General features: G+C 58.3%; 1 pseudogene; it reads left to right on the top strand.

The window, feature by feature from the left end:
- The window catches only part of LOC134429061 (Fc receptor-like protein 2), a 69,262-nt pseudogene extending 56,029 nt beyond the window's left edge, over positions 1–13,233 (top strand).
- Positions 13,234–13,585: the final 352 nt, after the last annotated feature.

Here is a 13,585-nt window from a genome sequence, read left to right as displayed (position 1 = left end):
GGGCTCCCCAGCCCCATCCAAGTGCCCAAGTACCCTCAGGGACTGCCCCATTCTCTCCCCACAGTGCTTGCAGTACACCCAGGGCTTCCCCATTCCCCCTCCCACTACCCCTGTCCCATCCCGCTGTAAAAGGGGGAGTCAGGGAGGATTCTTGCTGACAGGTTTCTCAGATGAAAATGAAGCACAAACATGGCAATATTACATGAGAGAACTGTTTATTGAAAAAGGAGGGTAAATGTTCTTACCAAAGGGGGAGAGAAAGGAGTAGAAAGGGAAAAGGATAGTAAGAGAAACAGAAGACAGGAACAGCATTACCGCAAGAAGCCCGGGCGCTCTGTGGGCATCAGCTGGGCAGATGGAGTGTGTGTGCTGCATGCCAGGGCGAGCCCACATGGCTTTTGTGAGTGGCTGGGCGTGATTTCCAAGGACGGCACCTGCGTGTCTCCGGCATGGGCGAGCGATGGCTGCAGGCTGGCTGCTGCGGGCTGGCTGCGGGCTGGTGCTGCGGCACTGGTGGCTCTGGGCTGGCTGCCGCAGGCTGGGGCTGTGGTGGGCAGGTGCAGCAGGCTCGGTGCTGTGGGCAGCATGGGAAACGTGGCAGAGGCGGCAGATGGGTGCAGGCAGCATCTGCTGCATCAGGGAGGAAATGAAGGAATATCCAGGACCATCAGAAATGAGCTGCCTCGGGGAAGCAGCGAAGCAGGGAAGAATGGATGCGGACAGGGAAGAAGGACCACCGGGAGGAAAAGGCGAGTGGGGGTAGTATCGGTGATATTTTCCCTACATCTGGGAGGAATGATGACAAAAATGCAGCTTTTTGGTTAAACTGGCAGAAATGGTGTTTCTTTGTTCAGCTCTTTCAAACAAGCTGAACAAGGTGGGAACTTCCCTTGGAAGGGAAAATACGACCCCCTTCTCTCTGAACTATTATACTTTTGAAAAACAGGGCTTTTAGGTAAAGATGTGGGAACAGGAATACCAATTCTTTACTGGCATATATTGACAGAACCATGTTAATAGAAATTGACTTTTACTGGATATTATATGAATTGATATTACATTATTGATTATAATGTTGAATAAATATTGCGATGTTCAGATAGTGAAAAGTATTGTGGAGTGGCTGATGTTGTTGTGGCCATCCAAGGGTGGGGCCCAGCCATGGCCCAGCCCCACTGCACAGGGATGGCCATTGCCCAGCCCTGCTCTGGCCAGCCCCAGATGGCAGCCAGGACTTGAGGATTTCCCTGCCTCCTTGGCTTTGATTCTGGCAGCTTTAGAGCTGCTGCAAAGGTGAGAATTCTGTGGGAGAAAAAAGCCTCCCTGCGGTTTACTCAGCACTTCAAGAAGCACAAAACCCAAAGGGAGCCCAAGCAGTGTCTCTGTGAGAGCCTTTGATGGTTTTCAGAGCCGGGCTGGCTGGAAATCGCCCCTGCAGGGGTAGCTGTGTGGGAATCAGTCCAGAAATGCAGCAATTGATCATTTTGTCCCTTGCAGCAAGGGTCTGAGATAGCCCCAAAAGCCTTGCATATCCTCCAACAATCTGCTCAACAACCTGGCCGGGTCCCTCCTCCTTCCTGCTTCAAACCTGCAGCCCTTTAGAATGGCCTAGAACGAGTGTTTGGCTTTTGGACATGGCTGCCAGACAAGAGGGAAAAGTGTGGAAATATTGAGCTGTATCTCTGACTGCAGCTGTGGTGGGGCTGTGGGGAGTGACCCTCTCTGCATTCCAGGTGTCCCCAAAGCTGCTCAATCCCTGCCCTCCTCGCCTGACTGAAAGGCTGAGGGTTTGCAGGAATTGTTGTGTAAAGCCACCAGAGGTGCTGCTGTGGACCCCAGACCTGCCTGGGGTCAGGTGCTGCCTTCCTTCCATTTGGGATCATGGAGAGTGGCCATGGATGTTGTGCAGGGCGTGTGTCTTGTCCTGGGACACTGCTACGCTCCCAGTGGGCACTGGGATCCAGCCTGCTGCCTTGGCGGGTTCTGCCGGTGGTGGTGCCGGGACCGATTGGTGCCCGTGAGTTTGCAAAAGGAGCGATTTCCCCTCCTGCCTCCCGTCCGAGGCCACCATGGCCCCTGAGGGGATGGAGCTGGACTGGGCTGCCCCCTGCTGGGCGGGAGTGCTCCCTGCAGCGCCCCCTGCTGGCCGTGGTTTTAACTGCCAGAAAAAGCAACAGCGCTGAGCGGGAGGGAAAGTTCTGGGTTTGTGTTGTTTGTTCTATTCTGGTTTATCAATTTCCCAGAAAAGGGGTGGTATTCCTTTTCCTACACTTTGGCCTGGAAGCCAGAATATATTTGAAATTAAAGACAGTTTCTGCGATGGTTTTCTTTCCATTCCAGTAACTTTTCCCAGTTTCCTTGACAGATATATCTCATTTGTATGAGTTGCCAACTTCTGGGTTCCAGTGTGAAGGGGACAGACACCCCAAGAGCAGATAGGGTCAGGGACTTGGCCACCTCATGCTCTGCCTTTTAAGGCAGTTGAGCCACCCTGGGCCCTCTCCCCAGCTGGCACTTCTGGTCACCTGGCCACTAAGGAGCTGGCTTTGTCAAAGCGTTGCACTTTCCCCAGTGTGCCACAGGTGACAGACTGATGGACAAATGGAGCCCTATCTCTTCAAAAGCAAGGCCTGACCCATCCCTGCCACACACAGGTATTCCAAAATTTCTCCAAACTTCAAACTTTTCCTGTCTCTGACACCACACCTTTTGCCATGGCCTGATTCCAAATGCCCTGGGCAAATGAGGAGGCTCAGGAACCTACTCAGGGACTTTGTGAGATCCTGGTGTGGGGAACATGGCAGAGGAGGGTGTTGGGACAGGGGACAAGAGAATCCAGAGCCTCCTGAAGGCTGATTTGGCCATCAGAGCAAGGAAGGTCCAGGGCTCTGCCAGATTCCTCTGATGGAGGAAACGTGATGGGGGGGAAGTGTTCAGAGATTGTTTGTTGGTGGCTTTCCCTGGAAATTATTCCTGTGTGACAATTAGGACTGTGAACCTTGTTGCTGTTGGTCTTGTTCTTTCATTGCTGATTCAGGAAATTTTTCTTCTCTTAGACTTTTGGAATCTTTGCGCCTCCATGGAGAGCAGTAGGGAAAGGGGCAGCAGCCCCTGGTTTTTAGTGGCAACCCAGAACTGGAGAATCCCATTCTTGAAGTCCAAGAAAGCTGAACAAACACCATCGCTGCCAGTCTAACCAAGCACCTGCATTTTGGACTAAATAAGAAGGAAAGGGTCCTGTGCCCTCTGGCACTAGCAGGAACCTGGGGAGCATGGGTGTACTGGGAGCACAGGGAGGGGGAGAGGGGAGCACTGGGTGCCCTGTGCAGCCCCCCCTGACTCGTGGTCATCACCCCAGGCAGGATGGGCCACCATGGGAGCCATGGGACGGGGACTCCCAGTGTCCCATATTGTCACAGCACGTTCCCATGGATGTCACTGGTGTCCTGCAGTCGCCCATGTGGTCCTGGCAGCTCTGTGTGGGTCACCTGGGGGTCCTTGGGGGGAACAGTAAGAGACACCTGGCTTGGGGTGACACCCATGGGTGACATGTCCATGTCCCCACCCATCCCCCATACTCACCCCCTGCCCCCTCATGTCCAGCCCCTCCCCCACCCCCAGGGGATAAGGGGGTTCTGGGGGGCCCTGTGGGGATAAGGGGGGGGTCTGAGGGGTGTATGGGCAGGGCGTCAGGCAGAGTCATGGCTGGAACTCCCCACCCACCTCTCCTGGTATTTCCTGAGAGCTGCAAGAAAAAGAGGATGGGGTGATCATGGGGTGTCCCGTGGCCCCAAACCCACCTGGGACCTTTAAATGCCCACTGGAGTCCTGAGCCCCCACCAGACACTGATTTCTACTGGTCTGCGAGGCCCCTGCACCCCAAAGCACCCCTGAGGAGCCCCAGAACACCTGAGGCACCCAGGTACTCCAAACCCCTCCCCAGGACCCCTGAACCACCTCAGGACCCTGATTCTTTACACAGCTCCCCAAAGCCCCCCTCAAGTCTCAAGGAACCCCAAGAATGGAATGCAGGGAAGCCTCCAAACTGATCGAGAATCCCTAAAGAGCTCTCAACATCCCTGCACAACTCTCCAATACCTCCCAAAAAGCCCCCAGGAGATCCCAGTGTCACCCCAATATTCCTCAAGGCCCTTCCTGGAACAGCCCAGGACCCTCCAAAAGACCCCCCAACCTGTGAGCACCCCAAGCAAAGGTCACTGGGGGCTGAGCTTCCTCCAGCTCAGGGGCTTTGGGTGATGCCCCAACAGACTCCCCTGTGTGTGGGGCTTCCCCCCAGTTCCTGTAGGACCTCGTCCCCCACCCATTGTCACCCACCCCGGTCGTGCCAGCAGTGACAGCCCCCGATGACAGCCAGGAGCAGGAGCAGGAACAGGAGGGTCCTGCTGACATTCACTGCTGGGGACAGAGGGGACACATTGGGGTCACCCTGAACTGCAGGGGCCCTGAACATCCCAGCAAACCTGTGTGACCCCACCTGTGACCCAGGGTGAGCCAGGTGTCACCTCCAGGGCCAGCTCAGGGCTGAGTGCCCGGAACACGCGGTACCCGTCCTGTCCCAGCTGGTTGGTGGCCACGCACTGGTAGGTGCCCGAATGTCCCACATCGACTGGCTCCGAGCTCCAGGAGGGGACCCCGGGCCACCTCCTGCCCATTGTGCAGCCAGGTGAAGGTGACAGGGGCTGAGCCCACCAGCACTGAGCAGCACAGGGTCGCATTGTCACCTGCACGCAACTCGTGGGACAGGGGACTGAGGGTGATGGTGACATTGGCCACGGGCACTGTGGGGACACAGACAGGGCTGGCATCTCGCTAGGTGAGAAGGCGGTGCCGTGGGTGGGGTCACCCCCAACCCGAGGGTCCCGCTCACCCAGGACGGTGACATTCAGGGGGTCACTCTGGGCCATGTTGTCCCCGTCGCTGACCCGGCACCGGTACTGGCCGCTGTCATTGTCCCCAACGTGGTGCAGCTCCAGGTGGGGGTGGTGCCCAGCAGTGCCCCCGAGCCCTCCCGGTGCCAGGAGAAGGACAGGGGGCCTGTCCTCACAGCCACCTCTCAGGTCAGCACCAGGCTGTCTCCCAGTGTCACCTCTCCCCCAGGGGGCTGCACTGACAGGGACACCCTTGGGAGTGGGACCCCTGTGGATGGCCACAGAAGGGATTGGGGACCCAGGAAGGGTGAGAGACACGGCAGGGAAAGGAAGGGATTGGAGGGAAGCAGAGAGGATCCCAGTTAGCAGAAGGGGACCCTGGGAGGCATGTTGGGACCTAGGGACAATGGTGAGACCGCATGAAAAGGTGCAGAGACCCAGGCAGGGATGGGGAACCACAAGAGAGACTGAGGAGTCTCAGGGAATGATTTGGGATTTATAGATAGGCCGGAGGACCCATGGAAGGAAGGGAGAGCAGAGGGTGGAGCAGGGACCTTGGAAAGGGTGGGGAATCCAGGAAGGGATGGGGAGGACAGAGAGAGGGATGAGGGATCAGGAGGGGGAACTGGGCAGTCATGGGGGAAACCAAGAGGGACTTTTTGGGTGACCTAGGGAGGAGTAAAGGGAGGGATAAAGGATTCAGGCAGTGATAGGAAATCCTTGAAGGATGTTGGGCTTCCCTGTCCCCATGGTTGCACTCACTGTGTACTGTCACTGTCATCGTCTTCGACACGCTCCACTTTGACACCACTTTGCTCACCCCGCCCTCACTTGGAGATGCCGCTATGGTGCAGATGCAGAGGGGACAGGGACAGCTCGGTGCCATTGTGGAGCCCCTCCAGTTTCCTCCCCTCAGGGTAAAATGACACCGTGGTGATCGTGTTGTTCCGCCAGCTCTGGCAGCTCAGTGTCACCGTGTCCCCCTCCAGCAGCGTCTCTGCTGGCCACTGCAGCACCAGCCCGTCTAGGGGACAGACGGTCCTGTCCTACCTGATGGCACCGGGATCCCCCCATTGGGTGCACCAGGGGTCCCCAATTCCAACAAAAGGTTCCCCCACAGTGTGATGCTCTGGGATGTCCCCACAGCAGAGGACAGGCTCTGGCCACACAGGAGGTGACACATGGAGCGGAGACCACCCAGAGCCCGTGGGGTCCCCGCAGGTGCCTGGCTGGGGGACACCTGAAGCCCCCCCACCATCTAAGACTCTCACAGCAGGGCTACGCCCGGTGCCAGGTCTGTCATAGGTGTAGGTGCCACTCTTGGTGACAGTGAGGCGGTCAGGTCCCTGCTGACCCCAGCGCCGTCCCTCCTTCTACCAGGTGGTGGCACTGGTGGTCCCCGAGCCCTGGCAGGACACTGTCACCCGGTCCCACAGCACCGCCAGCCTCCAGGGGGGCTCCACCAGGAGCTGGGTGGTCTGAACACCTGCGGGTGACAGGGGACACCAGCCTGCCAGGGCCAGCGTGGGGCTGGGGACAGCAGGGTGGGGCCATGGCATCCCCCAAGGACTCATCAGCGAGGCCGAGGGTCTGGGCTGGAAGGGAGAAGGGACAGGGCTGGGTGGGGGTGGCACTGCAGGGAAAAGAGCACAGGGGCATGGGGTGTGGCGGCTGTCCCCAAACTGTCCCTCTGGGGACAGCAGTTCTTGTAGGAAAGTGTGTCAGAGTGGCCCCCAAAAGATTTGGAGAGGCAGGGGGACATGTCTGTGTCACAGCCACCTGTGCACCACATCCCAGTGCCACAGACACCTTGGGACCATGGACACTGAGGCCACTCTGGGCTGAGGCAGAACATGGGGACACTGTGGACACCCTGGGCATGAGAACACCATGGACACAGTCCATGCTGGCCCAGGGGCCCCCCACCAGCTCATGATCCCATCCCCATGATCCCATTCCCATGGCCACATCCTCACTGTTCTTGTCCCCTGATCTGTCCCTGCAAGTTCCCTTGTCCCTATTCCCAAAGCTACCTGAGCCCAAAGGTGCCAGTCCCCACATTCCTGGCAACACATCCCCATCCCCAAATTCCTGACCCCTGCTCCTTTCCCCAAAGCCACCTCAACATCCCTTTTCCCACCCAGGTCCCATGTGGGTAACAAGGACTGGAACTGCCGGCATTGGGGACCTCAAGGTACCCAAAAGGCCCCCTGTGCCCCCTCCCCTCCCCATCCCAGGGTGTCAGGCCCGTGCCCGGGGCACTCACCCCACAGGAGCAGCGCCACCTTCCCGGCCATCTGGGTGTCCCCAGCCATGTGCACTGGCTGTCACTCGCTGCTGTGGCCACCGCTCCCCTGGCTGGCGGCTCTTTGGATGAAGGGGAAGGAAGCGAGGTCACGTCTGTCCCCATGTGTTGGTAGCCCTTGGTGGGAGCAGGGTGGCCACAAGCTGGGGACAGGCTGGGGACAAGGCTGCATAATATGGGGACATGGCGTAGATGATGTTGCCAGGAGTAAGGGGCTCAGGGGATGTGGGGAACCAAGGATGGGTGTCCAGGAGAATGGGGGTCCAGAGGAATTGGGGTCTCCATGCCTGGGGACATTCAGGGATGGGGGTGCTGTGGGAACATTGTCCCCCTGAGGGACTTGGGGTCATGGAATGTGGGTCCAGGGGTCGGTGGTGCAGGGGGAATAAAGGGGACCTTAGGAATAGGGGTTCTGGGGGAAGAAGCAGCCCATGGGATGGGATCAAGGCAATGGTGGCGGGCAATGGCAGTCCTGGGATGGGGGTCCCCAAAGAGGGGAGACCAAGGCAATGGGGGTCCCATGGTTGGGTTCCCATGGGAATGGGGGTGCCAGGGATGGGCAGTGGCTGGGTGGGCATGAGGGTCACAGCACCTTTCCAGAGTGCCTCAGATTTTGGGGTGACTCAGAGCCCAGAAAGCCCTATCCCTGAAGCACCCCAGGGCTGTCCTGGGAGTCTCTTTGTCTCTGCCCCCACACACCCCCAGGTCAGGTCCCCACATTTCCTGGCTCAGCAATCCCAGGCAATACTTGAAGACCAGTTGGTTCAGACCAAACCCATAGAATACAGCCAAAAATCTTTCCCACACCATTATTTTCTCAATATGTAAAAACTCAGTGAAAATGCAACTGGCAAGGTATAAATGCTCTGCTTTATAGAATCCATTGCTTTCCCAATAAGTCACTCACAAAAAAACCGCAAACAAATCACAATGAAATGAGAGTTTTCAGTTCTCTTTAGGAGCCATTGGTACATACTAAAGCAGCATTTGCTTGTGGATAACACAGAGTGTGGAATCTCCCTGAGTGTCCAACAGCTCCATGGGATTGTTCCCTGCCTGCTGGGTAGCAATCCAGCCCTGAAGGAAGCCTTTTCTTGGGCCATCATTAGGAACTCTCCCCATTTTGCTCATTCCCACCCTGAAACTTGATTGACTTCCCTTGTAGGAAGGGGAAAAGCTCTGTCCATCCATGGGACAGTGCACAGGAATCTGTGGAAATGCCTGTGTGTGCCTCAGGGTCCAAATGATCAATTGATGCATTTCTGGACTGGTTCTCTTGCAGGTGCCCCTGCAAGGGTTTTTCCACCCAGCCCTGCTCTGAAAACCATCAAAGGCCCTTGCAGAGCCACTGCTTGGGCTGTCTTTGGGGTTTTGTGCTTCTTGCAGGGCTGAGCAAACCACAGCTCAGCTCATCCTGTGGGGGGGGCCTTTTTCCACCCACAGAATTCTCACCTCTGCAGCAGCTCTAAAGTTGCCAGAATCAAAGCCAAGGGGGCAAGGGGGACCCTCAGGTGCTGGCTGCTACCTGGGGCTGGGCAGAGCAGGGCTGGGCAATGGCCATCCCTGTGCAGTGGGGCTGGGCCATGGCTGGGTCCCAGCCTTGCATTGACAGGGGTCCCCAGGATGTGCCACCCCCTGGGACAGGCACATAGCCAGGAATGTGCAGGGAAATTTCTGGAACTGCCACCCCCGGGACAGGACCCCCCATGCCAGGATGTGTCACCCCTGGGTCAGGATCCCCCAGCTGAACTCCAGATGAGAGACCTTTGAGGACAGAAGCCCCCTGTATGTGCCCCCCTAGAAATGGAGAATGACCCCTTTTCCCATCTGACTCTCAGCACAAACAGCCTCTTCCCTCTCCTCCAGGACAAAGAAAGTGAAAGTGTTGAGCAGGCACAGCCCAGCACCTCCATCCCCCAAAGCCTCCTCACCCTTCCCTGCACCCCCTGCTCCCCATTTCCTCCCTCTCCTGGGTCCCCCAACCCGTTCCCTGCTCAGGTGCACCCCAGGATTGCTGAGCCACGAACCAGGGGTGAAGGGATATGGCAAAAAGTAAGAAGAATAAGGAAGAAAGGGAAATAAAGAGAGGAAAAAGTCAGGGGCAGGCGAGGACACAGAGGCCGAACTACCCAGGACCCCCATGCAATGCCTGGCCAGGAAACGAACACCCCAGGGGTGATTATGCAGGGCCTAGCCTCACCCAAAAATCTGAGGCACCCAGGGAAGGAGCTGTGACCCCCATGTTCCCCCCCACACTGCCCAACCCTGGCACACCCATTCCTCTGGCACCCCAACCTTGGAACCCAATTTCCTTCTGCCACCCCTTCCCTGAGACCCCCATCCCTGAACTGTAATTCCCCAGGATCTCCAACCCCAAGGAACACCATCCCAGTAATTCCAGACCGTGAGACACCACTGCCCTTGGAGACCTTGATTCCCCCAGGACCACCATTCTCACAAGGTCCCCCTTTCCCCTGGCACCCCCATTTCATGATGACAAATCCCAGGAGGCCACATTGTTCTGGGACGCTCATCCCCAAGTCTGAGTCTACCCAATCCTTGGGACACCCATTTACCTGGGACCCCAACCCTGGGTACCCCCAGGGTACTAGAAACAGCCCAGGCTCCCTCCACAGCCTTAGACTCCAAATTCTGACAATAGAATGTTCCCATCATGTCCCACCATCCCCCACCATGTCCCCAGACTATGCAGCCTTGTCTCCAGCCTGTCCCCAGCTTGTAGCCACCCTGCCCCCACCAAGGGCCACCTACACGTGGGGACAGATGTGACCTCGCTTCCTTCCCCTTCATCCGAAGAGCCGCCAGCCAGGGGAGCGTTGGCCACAGCAGCGAGTGACAGTCAGTGCACATGACTGGGGACACCGGGATGGCCGGGAAGGTGGCGCTGCTCCTGTGGGGTGAGTGCCCTGGGCACGGACCTGACACCCGTGGGATGGGCTGTGGTGAGGCAGAGAGCGGTGGGGAGGGGGCACAGGGGGGCTGTGCGGTCCCCTGAGGTCCCCAATGGCAGCAGAGGCAGAGCAGGGCATGGAGCTCAGTGTGAGCAGAGATTTAGGGTGGCTTTAGGGACAGAAATAGGGGAACTGGGATGTGGAGACAGGAAGAGGGGGATAGAGATGTGGGGACAAGTATGTGGCAGAAGAAGCCTTGGGGCTTGGGGACTGTGGGGATAGGGACAGGGGAACAGGGATACTGGGACATGGAATGGGGCCATATAACAATGCAGATGTCACCTGGCCATGGGGAAAGGTGCCATTGGAATGGGATCATGGGCACAGGACCATAGGACTTGGCTGTGGGGACAGGTGCTGTAGGGCTGGTGGAGGTCGGCAGTGCAAACATAGGGTGTCCACAGTGTCCCCATGACCCTCACCCAGCCCTGTCCCTTTTCCCTTCCAGCCCAGACCCTCGGCCTTGCTGGTGAGTCCTGAGGGGATTCCATGGCCCCACCCTGCTGTCCCCAACCCTGCAATGGCCCTTGCAGGCTGGTGTCCCCTGTCACTCACAGGTGCCCAGACCACCGAGCTGCTGGTGGATCCCCCCTGGAGGCCGGCGGTGCTGTGGGACCGGGTGACACTGACCTGCCAGGGCTCGGGGACTGCTGGTGACACCACCTGGTACAAGGATGGGCAGCGCTGGGGTCAGGAGGGAGGCAACAACTTCACTGTCACTGAGAATGGCACCTACACGTGTGAGAGACCTGGAAGTGGGTGCAGCCCACCCGTGATTGTCTCAGAGGGTGAGGGTTGTTTGTGTCCTCAGCTTGGCACCCACGGGAACCCCGGGGATGCTGGATGAGCTCTATTCCATGGGTCACCCTCTGGTGTGACCAGAGCCTGTCCCCTATAGAGGGGGACATCCCAGAGCATCCCACTATGGGGGGACACTCGTGTTGAAATTGGGGAAACCTTGTGTGCTGGCTTTGATCCAATATGGGATATCATCAGGACCCTCCAGACCCCTGTGATGTGACAGCACCCCTCTGCCCCACAGACCAGGTGGTGCTGCAGGTGCCAGCGCGGACACTGCTGGAGGGGGAAACGCTGACACTGCGCTGCCGGTACAGGCAGGAAAAGTCGGCCACTCCGGTGTTCTACCGCGAGGAGACAGAACTGAGAGTGCTCCACAATGGGACCGAGCTGTCCCTGTCCCCTCTGCAGCGGAACCACAGTGGCCGCTACCACTGCAAGGCCTGGGTGAACAACAGTGTATCATGGGTATGGCAGGAGTCAGTGCCGGTGACAGTGACAGTTCATGGTGAGCACCTCACAGCCGCCACCCCGACAGCCCCATAGCGCCTCCCCAGGGATTCGGGGTCACTGTTTCCAAAGCCCCCATTTCCTGCCCTGAGATTGTCCAGGGACCAGTGCTGGAGGGTCCCCCCGAGCCCACCCAGGGGTCCCCCCTCACTCTCAACTGCCTCAGCACCCCCAGCCCCCTGCGGCCCTGAGCCCCCCTCCTGCACGTGTTCTACTGGGATGGGCAGGTCGTGGGGGGCCTGCAGGGGTCCCCGCAGCTGCTGGTGCCCGTTGTGGGGGTCTCCCTCTCAGGGAATTGCAGCTGCCAGGTGCACTCCCAGGGGGGCCGTGCGGAAAAGCATCGCCCAGCTCCGCATCACGGTCCGCAGTGAGTGCAGGGATGGGCACGGGGAGCCCTCACAGCCTCCTCTAGTCTCCTTTCCTGGTCATGTCCATGTCCCCCGGACACCATGCTTGTGTCCTCCGCCTCTGCTCTGTGTCCCCTCACCCCTCTGTGGTGTGACCCCGTCCCCAACATCCCCCATCACACCCACCCCCCTTGTCCCTACCCACCCACACCAGCTGCCAGCCCCTCCCTGTGCTCTCAGCCCAGTCTCTGTCCCCACAGTGCCCGTGGCCAATGCCACCATCACCCTTGGCAGCCTATCACACCAGGTGTGTGCAGGTGACCCCGTGACCCTGCGCTGCTTGGTGCAGGTGGGCTCAGGCCCTGTTGCCTTCACCTGGCTGCACAATGGGCAGCAGGTGGCCCAGGGTCCCCTCCTGGAGCTCAGGGCAGTCGATGTGGGACATTCAGGCACCTACCAGTGCATGGCCACCAACCAGCTGGGACAGGACAGACACCGTGTGTTCCGGGCACTCAGCCCTGAGTTGGCCCTGTTGGTGACACCATGGGGACACAGGGACAAAGGTAAGGTCACACAGGGTCATTCGGGGTCGAAGGATCCTTGAGGTTCTGGGTGACCCTGATGTGTACCCCTCTGTTTCTTGCAGTGGCCGCAGGTGTTGGTTGGGCCCTTTTCTTGCTGCTGCTGCTCGTGGGTGTCATTTTGGCCTGGCACCGGTGGCACCATGTGGGTGGGTGACAATGGGGGTACAGGGGGTCCTAGGGAGCTGTAGAGGGCCCCAGAGTGTGGGCATGATAGGACAGCACCCATAGCCCCAGACCTCTCACCTTGCCTGGGGGTCCTGTAGGGTTTGGGGAGGTGCTGGAGGGTCCTGCAACGATGTTGGGGGTTCTTTCAGGGGCCCTGGCAGTCTTTGGAGCATGTCTGTCCCTGCTGGGCTTTGAATTCTTGAGGCTGAATTGGCCCAGGGCACTGGGGAGGCTCATAAACTGGGGGGCTTTAGAAATGCTTGGGGGTCGTGAGAGGAATTGCGGGTCCTGTGGGGGTTCAGGAATCCTGAGAGGGGGCAGGGTCCTGGGACCCCACAGTCACCATTACCCTCTTTCCTTTGCAGCTGCCAGGAAGCAGCAGAAAAGGTGAGTGGGTTCTTCAACCATGAGTCCCCTTTTTCCCGCATGTCCCAAGTCTCCATCACCTCCCACACATTGTCTTTTTCCTCACAGCCCCCCCCCTGAACCCCTGGCCCTCCCAGAGGAGGGAGAGGTTGTGTACACCCACGTTGTGAGCACCAAACATGTGCAGCGTGAGTACTGTGGACTGGGGGGACAGTGACAGTGGTGACACCCTTTCCCCTTTGGTCCCCCCAACCGTTCTGTCCTGCAGGGCCCTCAGGCATCACCGACCACCAGTAACCCTGAGTGGCCTACGTGGAGCTGCGGGGATCACAAGGGCGACCAAGAAATCCCAGTGACATCATTGAGGTTGTGCTGTGACACTGGGGGCAACTGGGGGGCACTGGGTGTCCCCACCCATGGGCACCCACTCGTGTGTGTGCTGCCACTAAAAACTGCCCCTCCCTGTGGAGGCACAAAGATCCCAAAGGGCTGAGAGAAGAACAATTTCCTGAAACAGCAAAGAGAGAGAATAAAACCAAAAGCTACAGCAACAATGTTTAGATTCCAAATTTTCACAAAAAGATCAATTTCCTTGGGAAGTCCCCCAAAGGAACAAACTGTGAAAACTCTCCCCTTCACAATTCCTCCA

The sequence above is a fragment of the Melospiza melodia genome, chromosome 25, assembly GCF_035770615.1.
Source record: "Melospiza melodia melodia isolate bMelMel2 chromosome 25, bMelMel2.pri, whole genome shotgun sequence".
In the NCBI taxonomy this organism is placed as follows: Eukaryota; Metazoa; Chordata; class Aves; order Passeriformes; family Passerellidae; genus Melospiza; species Melospiza melodia.
Note: the sequence above shows the minus strand (reverse complement) of the source record. Positions and strands in the feature narration are given on the sequence as shown.